This window comes from Octodon degus, unplaced genomic scaffold (genome assembly GCF_000260255.1).
Source record: "Octodon degus isolate 3935 unplaced genomic scaffold, OctDeg1.0 scaffold00113, whole genome shotgun sequence".
NCBI lineage: Eukaryota > Metazoa > Chordata > Mammalia > Rodentia > Octodontidae > Octodon > Octodon degus.
This window is the reverse complement of record NW_004524689.1, coordinates 274573-289968: the sequence shown is the minus strand read 5'-3', so window position 1 is coordinate 289968 and position 15396 is coordinate 274573. Positions and strand designations below refer to the sequence as shown.

Here is a 15396-nt window from a genome sequence, read left to right as displayed (position 1 = left end):
CATAAAGAGGAAGGCAGGGCCCCCACCCAGCAGAAGCTGGGTGAGGAGGGAGACAGCTAGGCAGTATCTACCCCTACTAGGGTGGCCAAGCCCCAGAGCAGGGAGAGAGATCCTTTCAGACCACCTGAGGTGGGCATTTGCAGCCTTTCAGGCTCACTAGCACCCGGCAGGGCCCACCCTGGCCCACATGGCCTCCTCCCCACAAGCCAGGAGCCTGACTGAGCACCTGCCTTCCCCTGCAGCTCACAGCTCCACAGCCCAAGTCCCTCTCATAGACAGGGTCCTGGGAGGTGGCCTCACCCCTCGGCTGGTTGGAGGGCACTGCAGGACTTCTGGTGTTGAGGCCCACCTCCTTCAGAGGACTCAGGCCCACCAGCTCCACACAAGACACTGGACTGCAGCTGAGAGCTGGAGAGGAGAGGAGCTGGTGAAGTAAACACAATCATTAAGGCCACCTTCTAATTACTACAGTTAATGGTGCTGGTAATTGAGCCTGTTTAGGAGGTGCTGATGACTTTCACCTGCTGCTGGGATGGGTGGAAGCAACTGGGCCCTTTGGTGAGGCCAGACAGGCAGGCAGGGGTGGGGGTGATCAGGGCTTCTGTACCCTGTGGGGCTCCCAGAGTTGCAGAGGCTCCACTTACCTGGTTGATCCTGAGGCCCCTTCCAGGAAGCTTCTATGCCCTCATGTTGAAGCCAAAAGAGCCCGGGCTGCCTGGAAGACTGACCCCCTGGGAACAAAGTGAAGATAATTGTGTCCCTGGAGGTCAGGATGTCAGTGCGCCTGGGCATGCCTGCCCTAGGGACCCCGCTTCCTGAGGTGATGCAATGGAGTCAGCTCCAGTCGCTCCCAAAGCAGGACCTGCTTCCATGGTGGCTAGTGGTAAAGCTGATGGGAGCTCTTTCCTCTTTGATGCAACAGATATTCCAGAGTAAATTCTCTGTCCAAACAAGTGTCACTGTACGAAAGGGAAAGAAGCCTGAACTGAAGGCCCAGCACACCACTTAGGAGATCTAGTGGAGCGTGTGGATCCCATTCCCCCAAACAGCATGGTGTCTCACACCCATCCCATCATTGTATGCCATCTCTGTTCCTCACAACTTCTGTCCCCCCTCAGTCTGTGATCTCTTCTCTCTACATTGTCTAAGACTCCACGGGTGTCAGACACATGGAGTCACCCAGGCACAGTACTTATTGATGACTGGTTCCCCTTCATGCTGTGCAGGTCCCCAGGGTGGCTGTGCCCACCACGGGAAACGGATTGCTTCTGGGTTTGAGCTGTTACCAATAAAACTGCCTTGAGCAGGGTGCGGGGTTTCATTCCTGCAGGGCGAGTACCCAGGAGGAGGCTGTGCCCCGCAGTGAGTACCCTCTGGGAGGAACTGCTCCCTGGCTGGCTCTGCAGATCACCCCCGGCAGCTGCACAGATGACTGCTCCTCACTTCTGCCAGCACGTGCAGCCTCCCCATGCGCTGCCACCCCTCTGAAGTGCATGGTGGCCATCTTTCTGTCCCACTCCCTAATGGCCACCAAGGCTGTTTTTCACCAGCGTATCTGCCATCTGTACATCTTCTTCACTGAAGGGTCCTGTCTTCATTACTTTTCGCTTGTTGCTAGGACAAAATACCAGACACCCAGAACTAAGAAAGGAAAGGTTTATTTAGCTCACAGTTAGTGGCGGTTTCACCCCACACTCAGCTGGCTCTAAGGCAGAGTGGCACATGGCAGAGGGCAGCTGTTCATGGTGGCAGAAAACAGCAAAGAGCAAAGGGAGAGGCAGCAGCTTTGGCTTCTAGCAAGCCTCTCTCCCCTCCTCACACTGTAACACAGATTACCCACCCAGGTCAGGAATAGCACCCACACCCATAATCCCAGCACTGGATCATGAAGCAATCACAAACTCCAGAAGTCACCCATGACTGCATGAGGCTTTGGGGACACCTAGACACAAACTGTAACAGGTCCTTATGTCATTTGCCCATTTTCAAGTATTTTAAACTATTAACTGTATTTACAAATGCAATATTTTCTAATCCCTTTTTATATATATTGAATTAACAAAATCTTCCCAACTAAATGACTAATATACACCTAAACTAGTTAAATACATACAATGCTTATTGCTAAATTCCCTTCGGTTTTCCCATACTGCACACTTGAGTTAACATTAATCTTTAAAATATCAAATCTTAGCTGGGTGTGATGGCACATGCCTGTAATCCCAGCATTCAGGAGGCTGAGGCAGAGGATTGCTGGGAGTTGGAGGCCAGCTTGGACTACAAAGTGAGTTCAAGGCCAGCCTGAACTGCATAGTGAAACCCTCTCTCAGAAAGATATAGATGATAGATAGATAGATATAGATAGATAGATAGATAACCAAATCTAAGCAACATCCTCATTTGAACATTTAGGGGGAAATCTAGCCCTCTCATGGGACAAGTTCCCTTAAATGAGTACTAATCCCATTTTACACAAAACATTCTCAGTGAGATCCCACTGGGGTGAAAAGGGCCTGTCCTTGGGGACATGAACACTGGTTACCTTGGAGATGTCTGTGGGTCCCTGGTGGGATTCACTGGCCCCTGCTCTCCACCCATATGGCTCCCCCAGCATCTTCACCTGGGTTCTACATTTTTTTTAATTTATGTATGTGTGTGTGTGTGTGTGTGGCCAGCTCAGCCCACCAGGGGGGCAGGGCTGGCTGGCATGTGGTGCTGGGGGATTGAACCGCGGTCCCTCTGCTTTGCTAAGCTTGTTCTAAGTAGGTGCTTTAGACCACTGAGCCATCTCACCAGCCCCTGTGGCCTTTAATATAGGGGTTTTCCTTCTATTTGATGAGACCCTAAGAGAAATCCTTGTTTGCCACCTAAACTGTGGAGCCAGTTGTCCCATTCTGGGCCCATGGGGTCCCTGAGAATACTCCAGGGGACTCTTTCCAGAGCAGGAGCCTTAAAACACTTGTCTGACAGGCCAACTCTTAATTTAAGGCCAATTCTTAATTTTCCCTGACAGCAACAGCAGCTGCTCAGGGCTCATCTGTACCCCAGGCCCTGTCACACAGAGAAGAGTGCTTAGCCATCCAGCCAGCATGGTATACAGCACCAGCCTGGGCCTGAGGGCCAGGGACATAGTGATGGTGTTGGAGGGACCCCAAAACTGTCACTTTCCTGGGGCTTACCCAGCCTTTCTCACCTCCCACCACCTATCCAGAGGCTCTGGGTCTGATGTCCTTTACTAGCCAGCTGGAGATGAGCCAGGAGCTGGCCCTATGTATCTATGTGAATCCGTGCACCTCAGCAGCAGCCCAGTACCAAGTGCCACTGCAGACTCCACTTGCTGGTCAGGATTTACCCTGTGTACTCAGCATCGTGCCCTGGGATGGGTGGGGGGTATCCTAAGGATGAGTGAGTGGCCATAACACTGCTGGTATCACATGGAGACAGACATAATATTAGTTCCAAACCTGCCCCTCGGAGATATCAGCAGGGTAGTATCCTGAAGGATGTCACATTAAGGAAGTAAAGTGTGCCCTTCTGGTGTTACAATGGTGGAGTTGGTAGGTGTGCCCAGGCCAAACAGTGGGGCTGGACACAGGGTTGGTGGCCCAAAAAGTGCTGAATTTTTGCTACGCATGCTTAAAAATGTAGAAAGTAATGCTGAATTTAAGGGTCTACATGCAGATTCTCTGGTAATTGAACATATCCAGGTGAAAAAGCACCCAAGATGTGCTGCGGTACTTACAGAGATCAGGGTAAGACTAGCTCATCCATGAGCTCCCCTGCCATATTGAAGTGACTTCTGTTCCTAAAGCAGAGGAGGAAGTTACACAGAAGAGATATTCCAGAAGAAACTTAAGAAACAAAAACTGGGCTGGCCAAATAGCTCAGTGGAGCAGGCGCAGGGGCTGGGGGTTTGATCCCCGAGCCTGCTGTTGCCTGCCCCGCCCCCAGGGCGCCCTGAGACGGCAGTGGTGGCGCGCGCCTGTAATCCCAGCTCTTGGGAGGCTGTAAACAGGCGGATCACTACGAGTCCAATCTAGTAGTGAGACCCTGAACACCCTATAGACCCTTCCCTAAAATACAAAAACAAACAACAAAAAAACCCCTCAAAATCCAAAAACTTATAGCATAGGACTAAATTAAGCATAAAATAAATCCAAGTAAGAGTATAAAAGAAAGAAAAAGAAAGGTCTCTAGGTCACAAAAGAGGTGCAACATCTAAGCTGCAGCGAGAGCGCAGAACTGAAGGGAGGAAACCCAAGAGCCCAGAGCAGCAGACCCCTGTGCCCCGAACAGGAGAAAGAGAAAACCAGCCCAAACCTGGCATACAGCCCAGAGAAACTTCAGATGGGTGGGTGGGTGGCTATTACATGCTGGGCTGGGGATACAGCCCACTGGCAGAGCCCTTGCCTAGCATGCAGGGAGTGATGAATTTAATCCCCAGCGCTGAAAAAAAGAAAGGAATGAAAAAGAAAAGAGATCTTGAAGGTCTCAGGAAAGCAGTAGGAGGCACACACAGCCTAGTGGGTGAGGGTGGAACTGGAGGGCCCAAAACAATGCTGGGTCTGTAGCTGGCTGGGCTGCCTGCCCACCGTGGGAGAGAGTATTGCAGACATTGAAGACACACAGCACCCTAAGTCAGCTGGGGCACCCCTTTCTCAAAAGGCTCCTGGTGGATGTACTCCCTTCAGACAAAGGAGTAAAATATGAGGGCCCAGGTTCAAAGAGCACTCCAGGTACTCCCAAGGGTGACGACCGAAACCTCCTGCTCCAGAGGACAACAGGGAGGTGTGTTAAGATGCTCAGTGCAGAGACAGGCACACAAAGGACTATACAGCACATGAAGCTGTGTGTGTGTGTGTGTGCGCGCGCTCACGTGTGTGCACGTGTGCATGCACGCGCATCACTGGGGACAGAACCCAGGGCTTCCTGCTTGCTAGGCAGGTGCTCTACCACTGAACATATTTCCTCGCCTTTTGGTATTCTGAGACAAGGTGTCACTATGCAGCCCAGGTTGACTTGAGTTCAAGATCCTCTTCTTACTTCAGTTTCCTGAGTAGGTGGGATCACAGGCATGTACCACTGAACCTGGCCAGCACACTGAGCAGAAATACACTAGGACCCCCTTAGCCCATGACATCTCACCTTCCTGATAACATGCACCTGGTGTTGAGGACCAAAGACAGCGGTTTCCTGGTCTTGGAAGGAGGCTGGAAACAAGGCACAAACGCGGTTTACATAGCAGTAAACTAGCATTTATTAAATAACATTGGAGCTTTTCTAAAAATACAGTATCATTACTATAGTAGGCAACCACTACTCACATTTGAAGCCCCTCCCCACCAACCCTGGGAAGCTGAAGTTGAGAGCTGTAAGGGTGAGATGGGAGATAGAAACTTTCCAGCCTGTGGAGATAACGCAGCCAGAGGAGAGTGGTACAAGGAAGCCCTAGGGGATTTAGCAGACCCCAGAGCAATACAGGCATGTGCAGAGATTGCACTGGACTGAGAATGGGACTCACACATGGACAGCAGAAACCTGTCCCCCAGACAGATAGGAAAACCCTGAGTTCATGGGAATCGGTAGAGAACTCAGAAAGGCTTGGCCCATCAGTGGGGAATAATTTGCCCTGGAAAGGGATGATGCTCTACAACAATCAACAAAGCCAAAGAACCAAAGGTGGGTAAGGTGGCACAGGCCTCTAATTCCAGCACTCATTAAGATTAAAGGAGAAGGATTACATAAATTCCAGCCCAGGTGGGCAATTCAGTGAAACCTTGTCTCAAAACAAAAAATGAAAAAGGCTATTTCAGTGAAAGAGCTTTGGGTTCAATCCATAACAGGGAAGAAACAAACAGGCTGCAGTTTTCCTTCTCTGGGCAGCCCAGAGGCAGCGACGACCCAAACAGAAATCCCACTTGCCTGGTCTTATGCTGTTGGGACAAAACCAGTGCAAGATGCCACCGAGACCCTGGCAATCTGGTCACTGGGGCTGGAGCACCCACTGAGCCTCCCGTCCCAAGTCCTCCAAGCTCCTACAGCCTGGGGTAGGGTCCAAACAAGAGTGCCTGAAGACGACTCGGAGACTTCCGACCCGTTGGACCAGCTTCACCGGCTCAGAACCAGGGTCGCGGCCACCGTCCTTCGGCTACTCCTGCTGCCGGAAGCGCGCCCCGAGGGCCAGGTACTGCAGGGTCTGCGCCACTGTCCTTCCTGGGCCAGGAAGAGGTCACCGAACTCTGGCGAGGCTTCCGTGCTTGAAGCCGCTCCGAGCCAAGATGGAAACCCGCGCTGCTCCCCCTCGGTGGCCCGATCCGCTGGCCGAGGGATCAAGGCCAGCGCAGCCTGGAGGCCCATGCCGCAATTCTCCATTCCGCACAGAGCCCGCGAGATCCCCAGGGGCGTCCAGCCCGCAGCAGGACTGACCCGTGGTCTTAATGTTCGAGGGGGCGCCCGCTCCACTAAGGGCACGAAATCCCGAGATGCCTCGGGCCAGGCGCGGGACCCCATCTCCGTGCCTTCCTTTGTAAACCCGGACCGAGTTCCGCATCCCGCATCTCACAGCCCCGCACGCGAGACCAGCACTCGCCTCGGAGCCCATCCGCAGCGGCCGTACACTCCTTGCAATGCCAAGTAATCTGCTTTCTTCCCTCGCACGGACCAAGTCGCTCCAGACTACAAGTCCCAGGATGCTTCATGCGTGCCTCCTACAGCATCGCGAGAACTCGGAGGCCAGAGGCACCTGGCAGGCTCTCGCGAGGGCCGCCGAAAGTTTGTTTCTATTCCGAAGCCGCGTCCGCCGGCGCCTGGAGAGGGCGGAATAGAGACTACAAATCCCAGGGGGCGCAGCGCGGCCACCTGCAGGGCGGGTGTACGAAGGAGGAACTCGCCGGGCCGGGGTGAGTGAGCTGCTGGGCTGGGTGGGGCACTGCGGGGCGGGGCGGGGCGGCGCGGGGCGGCGCGGGGGCGCCCGCGGGACTTAAGCCGCCGAGTGGGGTCGCCTTGGCTTCTGGGTCTGCCTGAAGCTCCGTGGGAAGGCCGGCCTCGTTGGTCGTTTCGTCGTGTTCTCGCCTCGGGCGTGTCGAGGCGCGAGAAGAGCGCGCAGCGGTGCTGATGGAGAGAGGGAAGGGATGGAGGGACAGGAAGACTGCAGAGCGGGAGCGGTCCGGCGGGTGTGGGGCCTTCTTGGGTCCCTTTGAGCCTCGAAATAGTGCGGTCGGTGTGTGATGTTCCACAGCGCCCGAGTGCGTGTTTGGTGTTGAAGCGCAAGTGCTGTGGACATGTTTCTTACCGTCTTTTAGCAAATGGAAAGCACAGCTCGAAATATTTAGGAATGAATTCTTAACTCTCTAGTTCTATGAAATTTGATAGTGTCAAAGTTGTGCCCCGCTCCCATTTTTCCTTAGTTTTATTGCAGTAGACAGAAAGCTAGAGCAAGGACCACTCTTTCTCCAAGGTTTGTTTTTGCAATGCTGGGGATAAGATCCAGGTTCTCAGGCATGCTGAGCACCCACTCTACCATGGAACTGCACTCCGAGTTCCAGTTCCTTCTCTACAGTGTTAACCTGCAAATGTGTTGATCAAGGCAGTAGGAGTTTAATAATCCCCTAATTTTTCTAGTTCCTACTCCCAGTTAGGAGCCAAGTTCATTAACGGTCACTTTATTTTTGGAAGCTACTAGAAGGAAATAAAGCTTGATTTTGTAGCTTGATTTTTGACATACATATGTTGCTGCCAATATTTTCCCCCAAAGCAGATGGAGCAAGCAGACGTGATACCCAAATTGCCTGAACCATTTGGTCCACAGGCAGTATCTCAAGGACCCCAAGACACCTCCCAGCCCTTCCATGCATTGCCTTGTTCTCCGAGGCTAACTCTGGTTTGCCAGGTAACTAACTCACTTAAAACTTCTGGTCACCGTAGCACTGAGGGTTCCACATTTGGAGGTGGAGTTAGCTGGGTAGGCTCCAGATGGTCTGGTCCCACTTGGGTAGCACTAAGAGCCCAGATTTATCTTGGCATCTGCCATGTGCCTCTACAGAATGGAATGTTATCTTTATATCTAGTGATATAATTTTCAGCAAAAGATGAGACTTTATATTGAGAGGCATGGGTTCACAAGACCTGGGCAGTTCTTTTACCTTGGCCGGTTTGCTTGCTAAGAAGATGATAGCAATGCCTAGTGGAAAACAGCACAGCCTCAGCCAACCTGTGCTGTGCTCACCAAAGCTGGCCACCACAAACTGCCTTTTCTTGGGGTCCGGGGAGATGGCTCAGTGAAATAAGCACTTCCCTGGCAAGTGCAAGGGCCTGAGTTCAATCCCCCGTTCCGCAAAAAAAAAAATAAATAAATAAACCTTTCCTTCCACAAACTGCCTCTTCTCTCATACGCTGCACAGGAGCTACAGTTCCTGCCAGTGTCGTTTGGGTGGTTGCCATGGCAGGGTTGTCCTGCCAGCACCCAAGCCTGAAATGTTGTAGAATTTAAGAGATAGGAGGGACCAAATGAGAAACAGGAAGATTTTCCTTTTATTCTTTTTTTTTTTTTTTTTTTTTTTTCCTATCGGCATTTTAATAAGAAAAAATGGTTAATCTTTTTGTATGCTTAAAAAAAGTTTTTTTTTTTTTTTGCAGAACTGGGGATTGAACTCAGGCCCTTGCGCTTGCCAGGGAAGCGCTTATTCCACTGAGCCATCTCCCCAGCCTCTATTTTTATTCTTTTAAAAAGTCTTTTATTTATGTATTTGGTCCAGGGTCTCACTATGCAGCTTGGGCTCATAGTAATTTTGCTCTCAGCCTCCCCAGCACTGGGATTACCTGTGCCATCACACCCGGTTTCCATGGCCAACCGGCATGCGGTACCAGGGATTGAACCCAGGACCTTGCACTTGCCAGGCAGATGCTCATGCCACTGAGCTATCTTTCTGGCCCCAAGATTTATTTTTAAATGTATTTTGGCTCAGCTGAGAAATTCAAAATGGTTGAACAGAAGATAAAGGACAGGTTCCAGCTTTATACATTTGGTCAAGGGGATTGGCCTTTGGCATGAACTTGTGGGCTGGTGGAAGGAGATTCATATACAACATCAACAGTTACCCCTTCATCTGTTATTCTGTTCTCTATTTTTGTACATTTGAAATTTCCTGTTAAAGTTTTTTTTTTTCTGTTAAAGTTTTTTTTTTTTAACATTTATTTATTTATTGTGTGTGTGTGTGTGTGTGGCCAGCTCAGCCCACCATGGGGTGGGGGCTGGCTGGCATGTGGTGCTGGGGGATCAAACCGTGGTCCCTGTGCTTTCCCAAGCTTGTTCCAAGTAGGTGCTTTAGACCACTGAGCCATCTTGCCAGCCCTGCTAAAGTTTTTTTTTTTTTTTTTAAAAAAAACCCCAAATCATTCATGGTTTTCAAACTGAATTTTGAGACTGGGCGTGGTGGTACGTGCCTGCAATCCCAGCTCTTGGGAGGCTATAAACAGGTGGCTCACTATAAGTGCGATCTAGTAGTGGGACCCTGAACACCCTGTAGACCCTTCCCTAAAATACAAAGAAACCCCCCCAAAAACAAACAACAACAACAAAAAAACCCTGAATTTTAAAAAACCTTATCCCTTTTGGTACTTTCTATAAATGAATTGAGAGCATCACTATCATTATAATTCACTTCGTTATGGGCGATTGCTCCCCTGCTGGGCAAATGGAGAACTGTAACAAAAAGGAAAAGAGACTTAGGTCTCTTAACATCCTCATGTTAAACCACGAGCTTCAGCTGTGTGTAGACTGATTCGCTTCTAGAGTGACCACAGCAGGGCTTTTTCCTCAAGGTTGGGCTGTGTGTAGACTATCAGCTTCTAGGGTGACTAGAACAGGGCTGTTGTTTCTAGTGGTGGTTCAGGCCTCACAGGACCAGCTGGCTCAGGTGATCTGGGTCCTGCTGGCTAGTCCACTTTCCACTTGTTTTGGGCCACTGATTTCAGCTGACTGTGGTAGATTTGGGGCATACTTCCTGTGACTTTGACAGCAGTAGGGGTAGACAGTATTACAGTATGAGGCCCATTTCATGTGGATCTGAGTTGTTGGATTTTATTTTTTAACCCAAAGTTCCCAGATTTGAAGGGGTGTATTGGGTCTGTCAGGCTTATGGGCATTCTCTTCTGTGTATAGTTATGGATGAGTTATACGGCTATTCTCAAGCATAATTATATTTATCTCCTTAAGGTCAATTTTCTTAATTTTTGCAAAATCACTCTTAATTTTACCTTATGATTGGGGGTGACTGCCGAACAAGATTTTCCAAGGGGAAAATCCAGTTTGTTTAATGGTGGAATGCTGGACACAGAGGAGAACTCAGTTCAAAGTTCAGACAAGACAATAAGCACGCTTCCCCAGCAGGGGCACCCATTTCTGGAGTACCCGGGCGCCGAGCAGATCCTTGTCTCAGATTGTTTTGCGCACAGGTCAGGCACTGTTTACAAATAGCTTGGGTGATGGCTGTGAGCTGTGGCGTGTAGAATAATGTCACAGTAACTTCTCCAGTGTTATCTTTCTCATGTGAGTCCCTTGGCAGAATTCTCACAACCTGAGGACCATCATTTCTTTGATGGCTCGTCTCCCATCAGAGAATATTCACCCTCTTCCCTTAATATAATTTTCAGGCAAACCATGGCTTTTCATTTGTAGACTAATTTGGGGTCTCCAGGAGAGGAAGCTCCAGGATGAGGGATGTAGCTAGGGCACCTCTTTGTGGGGCTGTCATAGCAGCTCACTTTGCTTCCCTGTCTGTTTTTTGGTTTTCTCTGGCTTTTGATGGTCCAGTCCTCTGTTACCCTCTATAGTGTATAGTGGCCACTTTTTTGGGGGCCTATAGAACATCTAGGGGCTGTAAAATCTCTTTTTTCAACTTTATCTCTTTTCCTCTATCCCCCAGGAACCCTCTTTTTATATTTAGAGTCAGTATAGATGTGAACATTTTTGTCCTTTTGCTGTCACAAGAGGCCTTGTTAAGGTTGATAGCTTTACTTTCTGGGCTGAGGCTGGACCTCTACCACATAGTCCAGTCACCGTTGCATATTCTTTTCATTGGACCTCATTTAGCACAATCATACAGTCCTGAAGGGGGACTCTCAGTTTGAGTGCGAGCAAAGTGACCAGATTGTTTATTGTTTCTAGAGTTATGTGGGAATTTTCTCTTAGGAGTTCCTGATACTGAGTCATCCTTGGATTTGGCAACCAATGGTGTTGTCTTTGGTCCATTAAGGTTATAACGGTGTGGTACCCGAATGGTCAGTTGTCCGAAAGTCAATTTATTAGCCTCCTGGATCATCAAGGTGGTGGCAGCAAGTTCCCTAAAGCATAGAGGCCATCCTAGGGTTACAGGATTTGACTGCTTTGACAAGTCTACCATTGGTTGATTTCATGATCCCGTGACCTAGATGAAGACCCCTATGGCCATTTGTTTTTTGTTTATGGGCATATAGATGAGAAGAAAGCTTTGGCTATATCTGGCTGTCCATAGGCCAGGGCCTGAGCCAAGGCCTCTTTGATTTGTTTAAATGTTTTCTTCTGGTCACCTTTCCTTTTCTCCTTCTCTTTGGTGAGTTATCTGAATACAGTCTCCTTTTTTTTTCTCCTTTAGCCTGTGCCAAGCTCTTCTGACGTGTTATCTCCTTGGTGTGTAGCCTCAGCGTCTCGTTGGCCTTTAGTTGTCAGTATCTGGTCTGATTCAGCCTTTTCATGAGTGCATTTAGCTTTTGTCTGCTGCTCTGCCTGTTGCTTTGTTTTCTCCTGTAGCTGGACTGTTGTTACATGTTTTCTCTTCAGGGTGTGATTTAGCTTTGTAGTCTTTTTTTGCAAAAGACACATTTGCTTTGTATCTTTTTTTCCTCTCCCTGGTGTGTTTGTTCTGTCTAGGCCTGCTGCAGTCACCTCTTGGCCTCCCTGGCTTGCCATTGTAGCTTCTCCAGTGACTGTAGAGTCCTCTTTTTTTTTTTAGTTGTCTCAGTTTTAACCTGTACAAGGCCAGTGTCGTCTCTGTTTGGTGCTTGTATTGGCTGTCCTCTGGCATTTGTCTCTACAAGTGTTTATTTTTTTAGACAGGGTCTCACTATGCAGTTCGGGCTGGCGTTGTGCTCACTTCGTAGCCTCCAGGCTGATCTTGAACCCACAGGCATCCTCCTGTCTCAACCTCCGGAGTGCTGGGATTACAGGCCTGTGACACCACACCCTGTTCCAGGGCAGCAGGGTGGGCACCCACATCCAGGGCCGAGAAAGCCAGCCGGAGCTGTAGCAAGACCCATGTGGATCTCCTTTTTGGTGTGAAGCCTGTTGCTTTTGGTCATCTCTACCCATTGGGTCTTGGGTCGGATCTCTGCCTCTGAACTATGTTGCACCTCTTGTTAGATACTGTGTTTTTGGAAGTCTACCTTTTTTTTTTTTTTTTTTTTTACCATGTCCTCTCTTCTATGCGCCGTTATAATTTTTGTGCTTCTAGGTCTGCTTGTACTTTGACCTGGCCATGTGTCTCAGTCGACTGTTTTAGTCATTACGTCTTGCACCCGCCAGCAAGACTGTGTGGTCTTTGTGCATGTGCTGCTGAAGTGAGCACAGGAGACTGCGTGGTCTTCGGCGCAGCATTGTTCTTAGTCTCCCTCAGCTTCCAGTTTGCTTGCCTCTGTCTTGCCATCTAGCCACCCCAGGATGGTCATGTGTTTTCTTTCTCTGGCTGTGGTTGCTTCTGGGCAGCCTCTTGGGCCAGTTGTAGCTATGGAGCTGACTTATTTTGTTTATTCCTCAGGTGTCCAGCCTCTTTCACCTCGGCCTTGAGTTGCTCAACTTTCTTTAGTACACCCTTGTGTTGCCTTGCCCCTTCCTCCTCAGTTGTCAGGCAGCTTTTGATGTTATAACCCTTGGCCTTGTACTACTGTCTTGTCTGTCGGTGCCCGCGGTCAGGGCAAGCAGCCTCTGGTTTTGCCCGTTTCTTGCTGTGTGTTCTCAGCATCGCGACACGTGTCCCGGCTCCAGTGCTAGCACTGTCTTGCTGGCCGTAGCTTTCCCAGGGCTCTCCCTTAGTGTAAGGGTCTTTTCTATTGCTGTTGCCTCAGTGTGTCCTTTTCCAGCTTCTGTTGCTTGAGCTCACCATTTGATGTCTTGTGCAGCTGGGTGAGGTACTCCTCGAGTCAGCCTTGTGCTATAGTTTCTTTCCATCATCCCTGTAGCCCAAAAGCAGTTTGGGCCCGTAGTTTTAGAGTAGGTCCTTTTCAGCAGAGATTTGCCATTTCCAGCATAGCTTTCGAAGTTCCTTGGGGGAAGGACAGCAAGAGGATGAAGAAATAAAGATAAAAGACAGTATACAGAAAGCTGAGGTTAGGTGGAGCCTTCTCTCTGGATGGGAGGAAAAGGAACTGCTAACCGACCATAGCGTGTTTATTTACACATTTGGTCAGTTGGTGTCACATGACACCCCTTTGCCTAACAGCCTGTTCTTAGATTGGGGAGGAGGGGGGGATGGTTTTTTGTTTTGGCTGGAGCAGATTGGTTTTTTTTTTTTTTTTTTTTTTTTTTTTTTCCTGGCAGAACTGGAGATTGAACTCAGGCCCTTGTGTTTGCCAGGGAAACGCTTATTCCACTGAGCCATCTTCCCGGCCCCTGGAGCAGACTGTTTATGTGTCTTACCTTGGGTGCTCTTTGTTTTCCAACAGGCCTTGCCCCTGAAGGTGTGATCAATTTCCAGCCTTAGCTGATCCCCCACGTTCCCATTTTCCATTTTGTAGTTGTAAGCAAATGGGAGTGTCAGTTAAAGTTGGAGGAGCTGTGTTTGGAGGACTCTGCAAGCATTTTTTTTCTTGTGGTTACACTTTTCTGCTGGGTGTTCAAAACCAATTTAAAGTGAAATCTGTATTAGTTAATCTTTTGCTATCTATCAAAGTCAATTAAGTCTCCTCAGCAATTACGTTGGAACCAAGTACAACACCTTTTGGTACTTATTTCAGAGTCAGCTGTCTGAATGAGTCATGGCCGTTGCTTGACTAAGTTGCTTTCTGTGAAAGCTTGGGAGATTTTTTCTCTCCTGGTGATTCTCCTTAGGTACACTATACATCATTGACCAGTTCTGTCTGTGGTCCTACAGTCTCCCTGGTGAGAAGACCAGGTACTCACCAAATTATAGGATGTTACAACACAGGTTCTCTTATGTCCTGGGTCTTCACTGACCTCAATGGACTGCAACCAAAATATTGGTTGTCCCCCTAACACATCTATCTTTCCAGTTTTTGGTCTCCAAACCTCAGTTGTTGAATATCCAGAAGAGAAAATTAATGACATTACATTATAATGAAGACAGTAAACTTAATATTACAATCTTATCTACATATCAAGCACCTTAGAACATAAACAGAACCATTATTTTCTAATAATCATGGAAGTTTTAATATTTGAATTCCTATAGAATGTTAATGGTTAAAAAAAAAGAGCATTGGGCTGGGGAGATAGCTCAGTGATCTAAGGGCCTACTTGGCAAGCACAGGGACCCAGGTTCGATCTCTGGTACCACATTCTGTGCCAGCCCTGGAACCCTGGGCACGTGTTACTGGCCATCGAAATTGGGCATGATGGTGCATGCCTGTAATTCTAGCACTGGGGAGGCTGAGCCAGAAGGATTGAGTCCAAGCTGCGTAGTGAGCTCCTGTACCAAATATAATATAACCCGTTTAATCAGTCATCTCTATCTAATACATAAGAAACTTTTGGACTGGGGAAATAGCTCCCTAGTCTAAGTGCCTGCCTGGCAAGTGCAAGGTCCCAAGTTCCATACTCTATACCACATGCTGTGCTAGCTCTAGAACCCTGGGCACATTGTGCCAGCCCTGAAACTGGGCAAGGTGGCACATGCCTGTAATCCCATTGCTGGGGAGGCTGGGATAAGAGGATCACTACAAATCTGGACTGCATAGGGAAACCTGTACCAAATAAATAAATAAACATTTTTTAAAAAACCTTTTACCTAACTTGTTGTCCTTTAATGGGATGTACCTCAAATAAGTTTTTATTAAAGACCTATGTCTGAATCTGAAAGAAAAGTCTATCTTTATAAGCAGTTCTTGTCCCACACTTGGGAAGACCTGCACATCTGCAGGCGTGAATACATTTAATACACACACACACACACACACACACACACACACACACACAGAAACCCTATCAGTTGTTATCGTCATGTGAAAACCTTTGTACCAGAACATTTTTAAATCAAAAATCTTACTGTCTGGAAAACTTAATCCTTTGATAAATGAACAATGTAAACATATTACAATAATATATTTTAGGGGCTGGAGAGATGGCTCAGTGGTCTAAAGCACCTACTTGAAACAAGCTTGGCAAAGCACAGGGACCTTGGTTCGATCCCC

General features: G+C 48.7%; 1 protein-coding gene and 1 long non-coding RNA gene across 5 annotated transcripts in view; one reads left to right on the top strand and one right to left on the bottom strand.

Annotated features, from left to right (window-relative positions):
* Positions 1–951: 951 nt before the first annotated feature.
* On the bottom strand, positions 952–5770 carry LOC111812127. Its single transcript, XR_002817715.1, has 3 exons — positions 5506–5770; positions 3059–3071; positions 952–980 (listed from the first exon to the last, which is right to left on the bottom strand). It is a non-coding gene; the product is annotated as an uncharacterized LOC111812127 (long non-coding RNA).
* Positions 5771–6815: 1045 nt separating this feature from the next.
* The window catches only part of CUNH1orf159 (chromosome unknown C1orf159 homolog), a 21749-nt gene continuing 13168 nt past the window's right edge, over positions 6816–15396 (top strand). For all 4 annotated transcript variants that reach the window (XM_023699438.1, XM_023699439.1, XM_004639579.2 and 1 more), the window contains exon 1: positions 6816–6899. The gene's annotated coding sequence lies outside the window, so the exon portion shown is untranslated. The remainder of the gene's footprint in view (positions 6900–15396) is intronic.